Consider the following 14,805-nt stretch of genomic DNA (forward strand, 5'->3'; position numbering starts at 1 on the left):
ACCAAATCTCGGGATCGGTTTATATGGGGGCTATAAATGATTATGGACTGATATGGACCAATTCCTGCATGGTTGTTGGATACCATATACTAACATCACGTACCAAATTTAAACCGAATGGGAAGAATTTTGCTCTTCCACGGTGCTCCGGAGGACAAATCTGGGGATAGGTTTATATGGGGCCTATATATAATTATGGACCGATATCGACAAATTTTTGCATGGGTGTTTGAGGCCATATATTAACATCACGTACTAAATTTCAACTGAATCAGATGAATTTTGGTCTTCCAAGAAGCTCCGGAGGTCAAATCTGGTGATCGGTTTATATGGGGGCTATATATAATTATGGACCGATATGGACCAATTTTTGCATGGTTGTTAGAGACCATATACTAACACCATGTACCGAATTTCAGTTGGATCGGATGAAATTTGCTTCTCTTTGAGGCTCCGCAAGCCAAATCGGGGGATCGGTTTATATGGGGGCTATATATAATTATGGACCGATATGGACCAATTTTTGCATGGTCATTAGAGATCATATACTAACATCATGTACCAAATTTCAGCCGGATCGGCTAAAATTTGTTTCTCTTAGAGGCTCTGCAAGCCAAATCGGGGGATCGGTTTATACGGGGGCTATATATAATTATGGGCCGATGTGGATCAATTTTTGCATGGTTGTTAGAGACCATATACTAACACCATGTACCGAATTTCAGCTGGATCGGATGAAATTTGCTTCTCTTTGAGGCTCCGCAAGCCAAATCGGGGGATCGGTTTATATGGGGGCTATATATAATTATGGACCGATGTGGACAAATTTTTGCATGGTTGTTAGAGAACATATACTAACACCATGTACCAAATTTCAGCCGGATCGGATGAAATTTGCTTCTCTTAGAGACCTCGCAAGCCAAATTTGGGGGTCCGTTTATATGGGGGCTATACGTAAAAGTGGACTGATATGGCCCATTTGCAATACCATCCGACCTACATCAATAACAACTACTTGTGCCAAGTTTCAAGTCGATAGCTTGTTTCGTTCGGAAGTTAGCGTGATTTCAACAGACGGACGGATGGGCGGACATGCTCAGATCGACTCAGAATTTCACCACGACCCAGAATATATATACTTTATGGAGTCTTGGAGCAATATTTCGATGTGTTACAAATGGAGTGACAAAGTTAATATACCCCCCATCCTATGGTGGAGGGTATAATAAAATTACAATAATTTCCTAAATAGTTTGTGTTTTATTCAAAATCAACATCGGCCCTTAACATTTTAACCACCCTTTATAATGATTTAAATTTCGTTTTTTGATTTTACACTCAAAACACAGAGAACTCACAAGCCAGGGAAATTTTGGTTAATTTTCGAAAATTTTAACAAAGCTAAATATCACAAAGGTAATAATTGTTGCAACAAATTCAAGAAAATTTATTTAATTAATTTTTTGCACATGTTAAAGAAAATTATGTAGTTTGAATGAAAAACAAGTATATACGGCCATAAGTTCGGCCAGGCCGAATCTTATGTACCCTCCAGCATGGATTGCGTAGCAACTTCTGCTAAAGACGGTTATCCACAATTGAATTACTTGGGTTGCGGCCGATGGCAAGACATCTTAAAACTTCTTAACATCATCTTCTAAATTGTAAGTTAGTCCATGCAGGATATACTCGTATAGTAGACAAAAGAAAGGTCGATTAAATACGTATATATTCAGTTCTTGGCCAGTATATAACATATAGGGAAAAAATTACTACGAACCGATATGAACTTTTGTGCGGTAATTTTGTGCGGAATTGAAATATGGGGGTCGTTTTTTATGAGGGCTATACGAGGGCAGTTGGCCTAGCACAAAAAGCGCTGTATAAACAGAAAAAAGTTAAGTGTGGGTGGCTGGACCACCCACCTTATTCTCCTGATTTAGCTCACAGTGACTTTTACTTGTTCCCAAATCTAAAAAAAAGCGACAAGCGTTTTACCTCAAAATGAAGATGCAATTACAATTGCAAACCTCTATTTTGAAGACCTTGAGGAAAACTATTTTAATCAAGGAATATAATTGCTAGAAAAGCGTTGAACTATGTTAAGTGTATTGAAGTTTCAGAAGATTATATTGAAAAATAAAAATATTTTTGAAAAACTAACTATTCTCTTTCATTGATAGGCTAAGAAGTTTCCGAACCGCCCTCGTATACAATTATATACACGAGTGTACCAAAAATGGCAGATTTTTTACTGTTTGGTAAATTGGTAGATTTCTTGGTGTTTTGCAAGATTTTGCAAAATATTTCTCCCCAACTATGAAATGCTTCATAAATTTTCTCTAGAAATAAAATTTTAACAAAAGTTACTACACCAATAACATTTTAACAAAATTTTTTATAGACATAACATTTTGACAAAATTTTCTATAGAAACAAAAATTTTTACAACATTTTCTACAGAAATAAAATTTGGACAAAATTTTCTACAGAAATAAAATTCTGCCAAAATTTTCTACAGAAAAAAAATTCTGCCAAAATTTTCTATAGAAATAAAATTTTGACACAATTATCTATGAACATAAATTTTTGACAAAATTTTGTATAGAAATTATATTTTGACAAAATTTACTAACGACATAAAATGTCTTGACAAAATTTTCCATAGAAATTTTTGGAAGGTTATTTTTGACTCGAGTGGCAATCATGATTTTTCTGTGATTGGGGATCGATTTTTTTTTGGGGGCTATATATAATATAGATCGATACGGACCACTTTTGGTATGGTTGTTATCGCCCATACACTAGCGAAATGTACCAAATTTCAACCGGATCGGATGAATTTTGCTCCTCCAAGAGGCTCCGGAGGTCAAATCTGAGGATCGGTTTATATAAGGGCTATATATAATTATGGACCAATATGGACCAATTCTGGCATGTTTGTTAGAGACCATAGTACTAAGACCAAGTACTAAGTTTCAACCGGATCGGATGAATTTTGCTAATCCAAGAGGCTCCGGAGGTCAAATCTGGGGATCGGTTTATATAAGGGATTTATATAAAATTAGGGACCGATATGGACCAATTCTGGCATGTTTGTTAGATACCATATACCACCACCATGTACCAAATTTCAATCGGATTGGATGAAATTTGTTTCTCTTAGAGGCTTCGCAAGCCATATGTGGGGGTCCGTTTATATTTGGCTTGCGTAGACTCAAAAAGAAGCAAATATCATCCGATCCGGCTGAAATTTGGTACATGGTGTTGGTATATGGTTTCTAAAAACCATGCTAAAATTGGTCCACATCGGTCCATAATTATATATAGCCTCATTTAAACCGATCCCAAGATTTGGCTTGCGGAGCCTGAAAGAGAAACAAATTTCATCCGATCCGCATGAAATTTGGTACGTGATGTTGGTATATGGTCTGTAACAACTATGCAAAAATTGGTCCACATCGGTTGACACACACACACACATATATATATATATATATATATATATATATATATATATATATATATATGTATATATATATATATATATATATATATATATATATATATATATATATATATATATATATATATATATATATATATATATATATATATATATATATATATATATATATATATATATATATATATATATATATATATATATATATATATATATATATATATATATATATATATATATACATATACCGATCCCCAGGGTTGGCTTGCGGAGCCCCTAAGAGAAGCATATTTCATCCGATACGGTTGAAATTTGGAACATGGTGTTAGTATATGGTCTCTAATCACCATACAAAAATTAGTCAACATCGGTGCATAATTATATATAGACGCCATATAAACCGATCACCAGATTTGACCTCCGGAGCCTCTTGGAAGACCAAAATTCATCTGATTCAGTTCAAATTTGGTACGTGGTGTTAATATATGGCATCAAACACCCATGCAAAAATCGGTCGATATTGGTCCATAATTATATATAGGCCCCATATAAACCGATTCCAAATTTGACCTCCGGAGCCCCTTGGAAGAGCAAAATTCATGCGATTCGGTTGAAATTTGGTACGTGATGTTAGTATATTGTATCCAACAACCATAGCTCCCATATAAACCGATCCACAGATTTAACCTCCGGTGCGTTATGGAGAAGCAAAATTCATCCGATCTGGTTGAAATTTTAATAAAAGTGGTCCATATCAGTCCATAATCATATATAGCCCCATATAAACCGATCCCGAGATTTTGTTTTGGAGCCTCTTGGAGGAGCACATTTCATCCAAGTCAGTTGAAATTTGGTACATTGTGCTAGTATATGGCTGTTAACAACCATGCCTAGCTAGGTCCACATCGGTCTATAGTTATATATAGCCCTCAGATAAATCGATCCCCAATCACACAAAAATTGGTCCATATCGAGTTCATAATTGTATATTGCCCCCACATAAGCGACCCCCATATTTCAATTCTGGCTCTCTACGTATCGTGCAAAAAGTCCATATCGTTTCGTAATTATTTGTATACTTACCTTACATAACTTTTTTGTCTAATATATACCACGTATGGAATAACTCACAATTTAGAAAACGATGTTAAGTTTTAAGATACCACAACCCAAGTAATTCGATTGTGGATGATAGTCTTTCGTAGAAATTTCTACGCAATCCATGGTGGAGGGTACATAAGATTCGGCCTGGTCGAACTTACGGCCGTATATACTTGTTCGTTTCTACCGCGCAACGTCTACCAATATCTACGTTGGAAATTTGCGCCTGAGGAATTTCGCAGAGTAAGTTTTGTATTAAAAAAAAAATACCAAAGTGTAGATCATCTTAAGACAACGCTCAACCGGGAATGGGCCAAAATACCGCAGGGCCATTTTCGTGCAACGTGTTTTGGATTTGCCGGCCGTTTGAAGGTCATACGTCGTGCCTAAGGTAGCAATTTTTAACAAATCTAAATTGGTTCTAAAATTTGATGTTATTTTCGACATACATTGCTGTACTTTGCTGCATTACACATCAGTCACCCTGTATTATCTAGCATTACAAAAAAGGCCCTAGATGAAGAAGTGAATGGTGGTTATTTCACAATGAACTGAATAGTCTAAGTGAGCCAGAAATATCGGGTTGCCACTATAACTAAGCTTTTTTTATGATTTCGTGCTTGACCCTTTTAAAAGAACCTAAACAAAGAACCTAAAGTAGAATTTATATCCTTTTCACTTGCTTTTTTTCTATTTTCTTGATACACATTATCGTTGTCAGTGTGTAGCATAATATACCCTACTATACAGTGTAAAATTAATTGTTGTGTTTTTCGAATAAATCAACCCCTAAATTATTGAACCATATATGAATAGGGTTGCAGATGAATTTATCAATTTATCTACGAATTCTCATAGTTCAATGATTTTCTTAGAGATGGCGCCACAATGTTTAATACTAGCTATGACCAGTAGTAGAGAAAAACCCTAATGTATAGAAATCCCCCAAAAAATTAGATAAACGTCATCAATAAAACAAAGCTAAGTATTTTTTGTTTTTTTTTAATATTCATTAACACATTGTGATAATATTTTGTTTATTATATTTAATTAGTATTCACTTCATATAATTTATAAATGCATAAAGTGCAATTTTTTTTCTGTTGAATATTTACGATTTCATAAAACTGAAAAGATATGAACATAACATATAAATTTTCGGGGTAAATTGCTTATGAATACAATTAAACACTAAAATCGTATAGCTAGATGATGATTTTTATACATTAATCTTAAAATTTATTATCATCGTTGATTAGAACTTAGAAACAAATAACATATTTGGGGGTATATATTGTATATAGAATACAAAACAAAACCATTGATTTTATACATTACATTAGTCATTACATTCAGATTAGGGGTTTTTTTCCATTAATTTTTATTAAATAAATTTTACTAATTATTTTATTTATCTATATATATGTCAATTCATGCTATTTATACAAATTATAATTCTTTGTTATTTTTTTTCTTATGTTTACAAACAACAATTTCTATTTAGATATATTTGAAAGAAATATTATAATAATATTTTATAGTTAGTTATTGCACAATATAGAATTTTTAATAAATATTTTATTTGTTATTATAATTTAATTATTTTTTAATAATTAGTTTTATTTTATTTTATAAAAATTGACACATTAATAATCTATAGAAATATTTCGATCTATTGAAGGAAATCTGATATTATTTTTATATACACTAAAATATTTTTATAAAAGGGTAACATTTTGAAATTTTGAAAATTTATAAATTTATGAATTTTTATAAAAATTCAAATTTACTAATTTTTAGAAAAAAAAATACAAATTCACAAATTTATTTAAAAAGTTATAAAATTTTGAAAAATAATATTGAAATATAAAAATCAAAAATTCAATTAAATTGAAATTAAAAATTAATTTCATATAATATTTTGTATGTCGTTTTAAAATAATATCACTAGGGTAATGTTTTAAAATTTCGAAAATATATAAATTCATGATTTTATAGAAAAATCTTTTTAATTATTTTCGTGTAAACACTTTTAAAATTTGAAGTGAAGAAATTTTTCTAACAGTGTTTATAAATTTTGAGAGTATATAAATTCACGGAATTAGAAAAATTCAAATTTATTAATTTTTGAATTTTTCTAATTTATTAATTTTTGAATTTTTCTAATTCCGTGAATTTATATACCCTCAAAATTTATAAACACTGTTAGAAAAATTTCTTCACTTTTCACTTGTAGAAAAATTTTAAAAGTGTTTACACGAAAATAATTAAAAAGATTTTTCTATAAAATCATGCATTTATATATTTTCGAAATTAATGTAACATTTTGAAAATATATAATTTTATGAAGTTGTATAAATACGAATTCATAAATATATTCAAGAAGTTATACTATTTTGAAAAATAATATTTAAATATAAAAATTTTACTTTTTTTCATATAATATCGTGTAAACACTTTTAAAATTAAAATTCTAAAAAGTTAGTATTTATAAATATTAACAATATATAAATTCACAAAATTATAGAAAAATCAAAATTTAAACATTTTTGGGAAAAATGTGGATTTTTTTCTATTTAAGGAAATCTGATATTATTTTTATATACATTAAAATATTTTTATAAAAGAAAAAAAATTTTGAAATTTTGAAAATATATAAATTCATGAATTTATATAAAAATTCTCAGTAATTAATTTTTCGAAAAATACGAATTTAAAAAATTTATAAAATTAAAAAAAATATTTAAATATAAAAATTTAAATTTAAATTTTTAATTTTATATAATATTTTGTAGGCCCTGTTCTAAATATTATTACAAGGATAATGTTTTAAAATTGCAAAAATAAATAAATTCATGATTTTATAGAAAAATCCACATTTATTAATTATTTTTGCAAAAAAATGTGGATTAATAAATTCATTCAAAAAGTTAAACTTTTTTTATAAAATATTGAAAGATGATATAAAAGTTTGTAAACCTTATATTTTAAATTATTTAAAGGGCAGATTTTTGAAAGTTTTAAATTCTTGCGTATATACAAAGATATATTTTTATCAATTTTTTTCTTAATTATAAAGAATGGAATTAAAAAAAGAAATCTTAAATTTATGTTAGATACTATATTTTATTTTATTTTATTTTATTTTATTTTATTTTATTTTATAAACCCTTTAAATTTTTTTAAAGGGAATAGTTTTGAAATTTAGAAAATTCACGAATATATATAAAAATCTACTTTTACTAATTTTGGGGAAAATTTAGATTCATGAATTCATTAAAAAAGTTAAATTTTCTTTTTATAAAATTTCTTTAAAAAAAAATAAATAAATTTATATATAAAAATTTAAATTTTATTTTATATAATATATTTTGCAAAACCTTTCAATTTATTATTAAAAGGGTAGGTAATGCTTTAAAATTTAAAAAAAAAAAACTTTAAAAAAAAAGTTAAAACTTTTTTAACGTTTTTTTTTAAATTTTGAAAAATTAAATTTATATATAAAAATTGAAATTTAAATTTTATATAATGTTTTGCAAAACTTTTCAAGTTATTATTAAAATGGTAGGTAATGCTTTAAAAATTTGAAAATATGATAAATTCAGGAATTTTTGTAAAAATTAAGATTTTTTTTAATTTTTGGAAAAAAATATGGATCCATAAATTTATTGAAAAAAGTTAAACATTTTTTATAAAATTTTAAAACATTAAATTGAAATATAAAAATTGTAATTTTATATATTAATTGGATTAACGCTTTTATGTTTTTTTTTAATTTAAACTAATCATTTTTTTTTTTAATGTTCAAAAATGAAATTTAAATATAAAATTTTAAATTTATTTTATATACTATTTTTAAACCCTTTAATTTTTTTTTAAAGGGAAAAGTTTTGAAATTTAGAAAATTCATTAATTTATATTAAAATCTACATTTATTAATTTTGGGAATAATTTGGATTCATGAATTTATTAAAAAAAGTTAAAATTTTTTATACAATTTTAAAAAAATTAAATTTATATGTAAAAATTGAAATTTTATTTTATATAATATTTTGCAAAACTTTTCAAGATATTATTAAAAGGGTAGGTAATGCTTTAAAAATTGCAAAATATATAAATTCATGAACGTTTGTAAAAATTAAGAATTTTTTAATTTTTGAAAAAAAAAATATGGATCCATAAATTTATTGAAAAAAGTTAAACTTTTTTTATACAATTTTAAAACATTAAATTGAAATATAAAAATTGTAATTTTATATATTATTTGTATTAACCCTTTTATGTGTTTTTTTTTTTTAATTTAAAAAATTAGGATTCATGAATTTATTAAAAAAGTTAAACTTGTTTAAACAATTTTAAAAATTTATATTTTTATATAAAAATTGAAATTTTATTTTATATAATATTTTGAAAAATTTTTCAAATTATTATTAAATGGGTAGGTAATGCTTTAAAAATTTCAAAATATATAAATTCTGGAATTTTTGTAAAAATTAACATTTTTTTCTAATTTTTGGAAATTTTTTGGAAATTTATTCAAAAAGTTAAACTTTTTTTATAAAATTTTAAAACATGAAATTGAAATATAAAAGTTGTAATTTTATATATTAATTGGATTAACCCTTTTATGTGTTTTGTTTTTTGTTTAATTAAAACTATCCAATTTTTTTAATTTTCAAAAATGAAATTTAAATATAAAATTTTAAATTTATTTTATATACTATTTTTAAAACCTTTAAATTTTTTTTAAATGGGAAAGTTTTGAAATTTAGAAAATTCATGAATTTATATAAAAATCTATATTTATTAATTTTGGGGAAAATTAGGATTCATGAATTTATTAAAAAAAAGTTTTTTTTTTTATGAAAATTTGAAAAATTAAGTTTATATATAAAAATTGAAATTTTATTTTATGTATTTTTTTGCAAAACTTTTCAAGGTATTATTAAAAGGGTAGGTAATGCTTTAAAAATTTGAAAATATATAAACTCATGATTTTTTGTAAAAATTCACTTTTTTTTTTAATTTTTGGAAAAACTATGAATTCCCAAATTTATACAAGAAGTTAAACTTTTTTTATAAAATTTTGAAACATGAAATTTTAATATAAAAATTGGCATTTTTTTATATTATTTTGTTACCCTTTTATGTTTTTTTCCTTATAGTTTTTGAAAATCCATACGTTTAAATTTATTTTATATTTTACACTATTTTCTTGTAGAGATTTGTTTATATGAGTAAAACTAAAATTGATTTTATTGTGTTATTTTTTTGTAGGAAAATAATTTTTTTGTTTTTGTAAATTATTTTCCTATGAAAAAAAACTCCCAAAAACCTTTGTCTATTGAATATAATTTTTAGGTTTATGGGATTTTTTTCATTTTAATACATTAATTTCAGGAACTTTTCATACCATACACTTTTTGTTGAAGAAACAAAAATATTTTTTTTCACAAAATTACAATTGAGAGAAAGAGAAGGAGATAGATAGTAGGGATTTTTAAACTGAAATTCATATGAAATATTTTAAAATTTAAAGGAAGGAAAGTAATAAAGACAAACTTATTTAATATATCTGTGATATAATTTATATCTTTTTAAATACAGGCAAAAATACAATAAATAAATTAAAATGGTAATTAATTTTAGATATTAAAATTGCTTGTTTTGAAGTTTTGGAAACCAAGAAAAATATTCGCTAATATTTTTTAACTATTTAATTCCTTTTTTTTCAAAATATTTCATAAAAAATTTTCAGCATAATTTCTGATTATTTTGCATTTTGGAACTATAGAAAATAATATTTGTTTCCATTACAATTACAATTAATTTTTTTTACAGTTTTAATATGTATATACAACATCTAAAATCTACAGCTCCTTTTTATTTTATTTTTGTTTTGTTGGAAATTTATCTAGATTAATATTTACATTTTGTTTTATCATCTACAATTACATTTAAATTTAATGAGGTATTTTTTGTAAATGTATATACATATTTGTTTTATTTTATGAAATAAAAACTATACAAAAATTATTGTATTGCATTAATATATATGGTTAGGTTTTTTATTATTATTTTTTAATATATTCATTTAAGATAAATTCTTTAAGTTCAGTGTTTTTTGTATGGGGGGAAATCGTTTAGCTTTACGATTTTATATAGGTTTCTCTTTGGTTTTCAAAGAATCTCTAAGATTTCGTAGAAATTCCCTTTGTTTTGAAGAGGTATTGGAGGTATTTGGTTTGTATATTTCCTGTTTTGCTTTTTTTACGTTATATATATTCAAAAAATTTTTATGATTTAGTTTGGTATTTGTATTTGAAAACAAAGACAAAAAAAAATTCAATAAATAGAAGTTATTTATATAATATTGGTAATTAAAGTAAAATAATAAAATAATTAATTTTGTAGCAGGCCAATTCAAATGTAGTTGCCTACTTCTAATTTAACTTTACATCTTATAAGGCTTTTGGAAAAATACTTTACTAAATAAATATACAAAATAAAATTAATAAAATAAAATAAGAAAATTTGAGAATAATCTTTTAAATAAAAATAAATAAATAAATAAATAAAAATTAAAATATAACATTTTCCAATCGTTCTATGATTTTTTGAATGAAATTATGTGAATTATTTTCACATTATCCTGTCCTTATAAATAAAAATAAATAAATGAAATATAAATAAATAAATAAAACTAAAGTATTGCATTTTCAAATATTTCTACGATTTTTTGAATGAAATTATTTATTCGGTGTTTGTCACATTATCAGGCCTTTATAAATAAAAATAAATAAATGAAATATAAATAAATAAAAACAATACAGAACATTTTCGAGTCTTTCTATGATTTTATGAATGAAATTATTTATTTTGTCACATTATGGAATTTTATGAAGACTTATTTAGAAATGTGTTATCGTTTGCTTAAATTTTCTTTAAATATTTTTAGTAAAATTAAAATAGAATGAAATTGATAAAAGTCGAATAAAAACAAAAATTAATAAAAAAGTAAAGTTAAAAGTAGAAATTAAAAAATTATGGAGAACTAAATTTTTCAAAATAATAAAACAGTTTAAATGAAAAAGAAATTCAAACAATCATAACAATTAATTTTAAATTAAATTGAAACGTTTGAAGAGTAAATATGATCGCCGTGGTCATAAGCTTTCAGTCGTGAAAATTTCATTCTTGAGAGAAAAGAAAATCAAAATGGGGTTTTTGCATTTTCTGAATAAGGTCATAAGACTTTTCTTGTTCTCAACATCATTTTTTTTTAATGCAACGTCACAGTTTTTTGTAATTTTAATTTAATTTGTTTTTTTAATTTTTATAACATTTTTATTAATTTTATTTTTAGGTAACTTTTTAATTTGTTTTTTGATTAAGTTCCATTTAGTTTTTTATTTTTTTTTTAATTTATTTTATTCATTGCTATTCATTAAACTCTTATTTATTGTTATTTATTAAACTCTGTTATGTTACTTTTATTTAATTTTTTATTAATTTTACTTTAATTAAATTTACTTTAATTTAATTCGAATAAATGACCATTACTAATTTATTTCCCAGCAAAAAAAAAATTGGAAGTTGTTCCACAAACATTTCTTTTAAAGCCCATTCCAGAATCCCACATCGATTTTTCTTTCAACTTCCGATGCAGTCCTTTTGGACAAGTCCACAATAATTTCTTCTAGAGCGCATCTGGGGATCCCCCAATGATTTTTTTCTACTTCCGATGCAGTCCTTGTGGACAAATATTAGAAAGTACGCAATCTATTTTAAGTGCAAATTTTGGACAATTAAATTTCACAAAAAAAAAATAGAAAATTAAAAAAATAAAAAATTATTAAAAAAGTAAAACAAAAAATAATAATAAAAAAATTGCATGCCCGCTGGGATTTGAACCTGTGACTTTCATGGAAGTTTTTTTGAGAAGGGTTTGCAAATTACGTGGATTTTTAATTTTTTTGTTCAGCAAGCCCATGTTGTCATAGGACGAATGTCCACAATTTCAACAGCCGTTGCACTGAATTTGCATCACTTCTTACGGTGTGATGATTATACCCACCACCATAAAGGGTGATTTGTTAAGAGCTTGATAACTTTTTTTTTTAAAAAAACGCATAAAATTTGCAAAATCTCATCGGTTCTTTATTTGAAACGTTAGATTGGTCCATGACATTTACTTTTTGAAGATAATTTCATTTAAATGTTGACCGCGGCTGCGTCTTAGGTGGTCCATTCGGAAAGTCCAATTTTGGGCAACTTTTTCGAGCATTTCGGCCGGAATAGCCCGAATTTCTTCGGAAATGTTGTCTTCCAAAGCTGGAATAGTTGCTGGCTTATTTCTGTAGACTTTAGACTTGACGTAGCCCCACAAAAAATAGTCTAAAGGCGTCAAATCGCATGATCTTGGTGGCCAACTTACCGGTCCATTTCTTGAGATGAATTGTTCTCCGAAGTTTTCCCTCAAAATGGCCATAGAATCGCGAGCTGTGTGGCATGTAGCGCCATCTTGTTGAAACCACATGTCAACCAAGTTCAGTTCTTCCATTTTTGGCAACAAAAAGTTTGTTAGCATCGAACGATAGCGATCGCCATTCACCGTAACGTTGCGTCCAACAGCATCTTTGAAAAAATAGGGTCCAATGATTCCACCAGCGTACAAACCACACCAAACAGTGCATTTTTCGGGATGCATGGGCAGTTCTTGAACGGCTTCTGGTTGCTCTTCACTCCAAATGCGGCAATTTTGCTTATTTACGTAGCCATTCAACCAGAAATGAGCCTCATCGCTGAACAAAATTTGTCGATAAAAAAGCGGATTTTCTGCCAACTTTTCTAGGGCCCATTCACTGAAAATTCGACGTTGTGGCTCGTTAGTAAGTCTATTCATGATGAAATGTCAAAGCATATTGAGCATCTTTCTCTTTGACACCATGTCTGAAATCCCACGTGATCTGTCAAATACTAATGCATGAAAATCCTAACCTCAAAAGAATCACCCTTTATAAAAAATAAATTAAATTAATAAAAATAACATATAACATTTTCGAATCTTTCTATAGTTTTTTTTTTTAATAAAATTATTTATTCGGTGTTTGACACATTATAAATTAGGGAATTTTAAGAAAAAATTTAAATTTCCTCTAAATATTTGTAATAAAATAAAAATTATATATTAAAAAAAAAATTATGGAGAACTAAATTTTCCAAAATAAGGAAATAACAAAACAGTTTAAATGAAAAGGAAATTCAAACTTTCGTTACAATTAAATTTAAATTTAAACTTTAAAGAAGAGTAAATATGATGGCCGTAGTCATAAGCTTTTAGTTGTAAAATTTTCATTCTTGGGAGAAGAGAAACTGAAAATCAAAATGGGATTTTTGCATTTTCTTAATAGGATGGTAAGAGTTTTCTTGTTTTCAACATGAAATTTTTTATACATAATTCACCATTTTTTTGTAATTTTAATTTAATTTGTTTTTCTTTTGGACAAGTCCACAATCATTTCTTTTAGAGCGCATCTTTGGATCCTCCAATGATTTTTTTCTACCTCCGATGCAGTCCTTGTGGACAAATATTAGAAAGTACTCAATCTATTTTAAGTGCAAATTTTGGACAATTAAATTTCACAAAAAAAAAAAAATAGAAAATTAAAAAAATAGAAAATTATTAAAAAAGTAAAAAAAGAAATAATAAAAAATAAATAAATTGCATCGCCGCTGGGATTTGAACCTGTGACTTTTTCGCTTTCATGGAAGTTTTTTTGAGAAGGGTTTGCAAATTACGTGGATTTTTAATTTTTTTGTTGGGCAATGAATGAGCTAGTCATAGAACGAATGTCCACAATTTCAACAGCCGTTGCACTGAATTTGCATCACTTCTTACGGTGTGATGCGAATCCAGTGTTTTGGATGTGAATTAAGAAATTTTGTGATATTTTGATGAATAAATAATCTTTAAATTTTTTTATGATTTCTAATGCATTACAACGCTTGGCTGGAACGTTTGATATCAAATATTTTCCAAAAATCGCAGTTTTTCTAGATAGGATTTAGCAATTGTTTAAATAATTTGCACTATTTTTTTTAACTATTAATCTGTTTTTAACCTATTTGAAATAATAAAATTTTAAATTTCCCATTAAAAATATGAAAAAAGCGAGTTATAAAAAAAATTTACTCAAATGAAATTCCTATTCAGTTAAAATAAAGAACATCTTTGG

This window comes from Haematobia irritans, chromosome 5 (assembly GCF_050003625.1).
Source record: "Haematobia irritans isolate KBUSLIRL chromosome 5, ASM5000362v1, whole genome shotgun sequence".
Lineage (NCBI taxonomy): Eukaryota > Metazoa > Arthropoda > Insecta > Diptera > Muscidae > Haematobia > Haematobia irritans.